Raw genomic sequence first — 5,005 nt, 5'->3', positions numbered from 1 at the left:
GTTATGACCGCAGCAGACAACGGCGTTTCTGGAGGGGGCAGGCAGTCCAACCCCAACCTCTGTATTTCCGCTTCTATTTCTTTCGATATTCCTATGGAGCTTACCATCAACTCTATCCCTTCTATATCTAGTCCGCTTAAGATTTCTTCCTTGCTGGTATCCATATCCATTTCAGCGGTATTCATATCAGCGGGAAAACAATACTCCAATTTCCGAGCTCTGAGTCAGATAATCCTATATTGTCGCATATCAGCCATTTTGCAGACGACAGATACTCCTTACAGATAGGTGTCGTTTTTCTTTTTCTTTTGACAGTAACGTAGCGTTTATTTAGGCATTTGTCATTTATTTTTTATATTTATTTTAATTTCAAACTTTTCTTTTGTCAACAAACGTAACAGAATTGTCGATCAAGGTGTAGTAACCTTAACTTGTTTTCATTCCTTGGAATTCTTCGCTGTTGGTAGTTAATGAGCTTGGCAGCTCACAACTAACTCTGGTAGGGTTATATAGTGGCAATGCCATACGATGGTAAATATAAAACAAGATAGCAGCAGGAAGAACTTAACAGGTCTTTCTCATTTTGCAATGATCGGTTCTATTACTTTAACATGAAGTAATGTACTAACACAGGTCATTCAAAACTTTATTATCTGCTGCGAGCTGCTGCTATACCTCTCATTTCCTTCATTACTCCTTCCTCAGATGACGTGGTATCAACAGCTGCTTTTGATGTAACTACATACCTCTTAGATTCATGATTATCATGTTGTAGTTGATTATAGTCCTCATAAAAACGACGAATAGGTATCCGAAGCTCATCAAATTCCTTGATCCTGTCAACCGTATGTGCTGTAATATCATATCAATATATTAAAGGAGCGTGAAGCTTTGCCACAACAATAGTACATAGTACTAGCATGAATTACATACACTTGTCCTCCATCTTCAGCTTTATATAGCAGTGTGTCCAGTCTGAAACTCCAGGACGTTAAACTCCAATTTAACTCATGTAGAGCACTGTAAAACTTAGCTAAGTAAATTTCAGTGACGGATACTGAGAATATAAACCTCTCTCTTAATTTTTCGCCCTTCAAGGATCTTCTGAAAGCTTGAGCCACTGCATGCTCCGGGGGTCATTTCTGCCTCCTTTCTTCACACCTCATAAGGAACATTCTTCTTGTCTTTATCTCCTAAAGAAAACCCATATTTTAGGGAAAATGTTGAATTGCAGAAGTGGTGTATTGTGTATGTACGAAGTTCAATCGTGATCCCAGCCTTGCTATCATCATTCTCCTCATGCTGTTGTTCTTCTGATGACTGAACGTGATCCAAGTCTGGAAATCTTCTAAGTATCAAGTTTAGGCTTAACCTTCATCGTCTTGGAGTGTGCAAGCAGCAAGTTTGCCTCATCCTGTGTCATCTCCAAGTGCAACATAATGAACGGGATTACACACAATGCACAGAAATAGACAATGCGCATTGTGAATTACAAGTATATATGTTGATGTGGATACTTATAATATGACTTGACTAAACCAAAAGGGAAAAAAAATAAACAAATCTGATGCTGAAAAATAAAAGATCAAATCTAAAGATTAAAACAACATTCAATGCAATGACACTATACTAATACACTAAACACAAAAGCCCAGAAACAAATACTATGACACTAACAACAGACAAAACCCAATGAAGGGAATATGAAATATATCAAGGAAAACCGCAGATAATATTACAGCTACATTATCACAGAATTAAATGACACAGGCATATACCAAATTGAATAAAAATATCACAAATGAATCAGATCAATAAATCAGCAGAATCAGCCAAATCACAACTAAGTAAACCTACTCAGAAAATATCACAAATGTGCAAAAGCTGCCAAACTTTGTCAGTCATGTCAAATGTCTTTAAGAAAGTACAGGGTTAGTATTGGGTGCAAAGATTATATGTAAAAGGAGAAAAGGTTTATATCAGAAAAAAACATTAAACAGAAAAAAACCTGGTGGATACCAGTTCTTTTTTGAAATTATTCACACATCGATACAGTTTACCAAAGAATCAATGTACTGACTGGCCGAGACATACCAGCGTCTGTAAAAAATTGTAATTTCTACTCCTGCTTAACGCTCAGCAATTTTGGAGTTGGACGACTGGTTCGCCCGTTGTCAGTATAATGTGACCGGGTGGGGTGTACTGCAGGGTGTCTTCGGCAGTATGTTTCCGTGAGGTAACACTATAAAGACGGCATCAGTTCCGCGCTATCACAAGAAGACAAACACGAACATATCGCAGCCTTCCGAAACACGCATGCATACACTACACGCAAGCATCTTGCACACAGGGGAGGCCGTCCTTAAATGACCATAGCTGTTGAAAGGACGTTAAACAATATTAAACCAAAACAATTCCTGGATGATAGTGGTACAGTCAGTTCATAAGTACCTGGTACCTTCTGCCGGCAATATTGTCGTGAATTCGGTGTGTGTTTGTTACACTCGTGTCGGCGCGATCCATGGTCCAAGGGAGATAACTCTCCCGAAATTCACCACAATATCACGTTTATAAAATCTACAGAAACGTCTGAACCGAGGGCGTCGTTATCTTAGGAACGTTAGTATCGGTAAAATGATTGGAATCTGCGACATACAAACACATTGAAGAATTATATCTCCATCACTGGGACGCTTGACCAGTTCTGCGCACTTGTATGGCACATCGACGCAGTCGCTGGTACAAACAGTGCTGATCGAATCACTGGGGGCTCCAGTTTAGCGGGTTGGTTTCACAGAGCGGGGTCTATACAAATATAGACCCCGACAAGATATCCAATCTGAAAGAGTGTTACAAATTAGAAGGGTGACAAAGATATATCCTCACTCTGTAAACAAATTCAAAAGACTACAATACATACTATACTAAAGGGACATAACTCTTATAAACTAATTACTGTACTACCTACTATTTTATCCTGTTACCATCATACAGCATACATGGGAATTACTTAATGAATACATTACAATTATCATTTCTCTATTAGATGTCTTTACACAGTAATCCACTGAACCACTTAATCCTAAAGAAATAGGGAAGGCAATATCAAACCTAATATTTATAACTTAACTTAGAATAAAGCTGTCATTGGGAAATCAAATTATTAAAAATGTACATATGTCACGCACCTGTGTATGGCACAGAGCCAGGATGAAACTGATGTCAATAAAACACTGATCACTTCGCACAGAATGTTTCGATCTATAACCAAAGGAAAACCTTTTTTTAAGAATGGTAAATGTCAATACATAGATATATATACTTTAGTACAAATTATTGTTCTATTTAATGTAATAATATATTCTTTTGTTGTACATTAAAGGATCAAACTAATATTCTCTCTCATCCACAAGGTGGCGCACACTGAGCCTTCACTTTTGCTATGACATATTCCAGCGGTGTAGAGAGCGAAAGTGAGCGTAACCCATGAATATCGATTATGACTGGTATGGCTGACTACTGATGTGTGGATCCCTGCAGTATCGTGGGATTTATATAGCTCTAACTGTAACACTGTGCACACCAGTTAAATACATCTGCCGTTAATGGGACGTAACCACGGGGGAAATCATCGAAAACAAAACAGGTGTAAATACTAAATATGTATGATGCCACACTGTTTCGATCTTTTGTAACGTACAGGTGTCATATTGACGGAACAAAGCATATATATGTCTATTGAATTCCTGTACAGTATATCCAGTAACACTTTTTAATTAGTTTTTTTTTTCAGTTTATACCATTCTCCATTTCCCTTCCAATTGTAATTGATAGGTTTTTCTCCGGGAACTCTGGCTTTCCTCCACCACCAACACATCGCACGTCCTTAAATGACCATAGCTGTTAGTAGGACGTAAAACACAAACAAACAAATCAAAGTAATTGATAGGTGTGATTGTAATAAAAATCATTATTGTCTGTTTGAATGGGGTTCTTGAAAAGGACAATGTTGAACGAAAGTAATGAAAAAATATTTCCCGTGTAAAGCCCAAAGATTTTCCCTACCAACTTGTGATGCGGTACACATGCTCATCATTTTAAATCCTGCCGTTTATTGAATATGCGTTTTGTCATCTAACTTAATAAAAATGTCCTGACATTATTTCAAGTGTTTGTTATGCATTATCTGACTCAGGTCAATCTGCCTCCGTCCTTCCTGTAACGAACTCATAATGACTGCAGGGCTTCCGTGAATACGATTCACGCAATCACTGTAACACAACAATATCAACAAACGGAAAATCGAAATGGATGTCTTTGAAAAAGGTACCAAAATAAAATCAGCCTTTCGGATGAGAAGCGTCTTCTGCTTTATCGACGAAACCCGCATTGACCTATATATTAAACAATTAAATCAAATATTTCCGAGTTAGATCCGGGCTGCGGTGGCCAAGTGGTTATGGCGTCTGAGATTCTGCTACAGAACCGCTAGCCCTCCACCACTAGGTAACCGGTTCGAGGCCTACATGGGGCAGTCGCCAGGTACTGGCCGTAGGTCGGTGTTTTTTTCTCTTGGAACTCCGGCTTTCCTACAACACCAAAACCAGGCACGTCCTTAAATGACCATAGCTGTTAATACGACGTAAAACACAAATAAATCAAACCAAATGAGATCGAGATGGCCACCATAGAATCTTTGGTATCTCTCAAAATGTTGTGTTTAAGTTTATATGTAGGCAATAAATTCGTGTCTAAAATAAATACAGATGGAACGAACAAGACATCAACGTCAAAGAGTGAACACCCTAAAAGGTGTTCACTGTTTGACGTTTACACAGTTTTAGTGTATTAAGATGGGTAACGGTCGAATTATTGACTCGTATTGGCGCTGATGCCTTAGACAAGAACGTATAACCGCATAGTTCGGCCCGAGAAAGTTCTATGAGGAGGAACTACAAAGACAATTTAATATGAGTTAAAATAGCTTCTGAATGATATGATGTCT

Source organism: Mizuhopecten yessoensis, unplaced genomic scaffold (assembly GCF_002113885.1).
Source record: "Mizuhopecten yessoensis strain PY_sf001 unplaced genomic scaffold, ASM211388v2 scaffold5547, whole genome shotgun sequence".
NCBI classification, from domain to species: Eukaryota; Metazoa; Mollusca; class Bivalvia; order Pectinida; family Pectinidae; genus Mizuhopecten; species Mizuhopecten yessoensis.
This window is presented reverse-complemented; position numbering follows the sequence as displayed.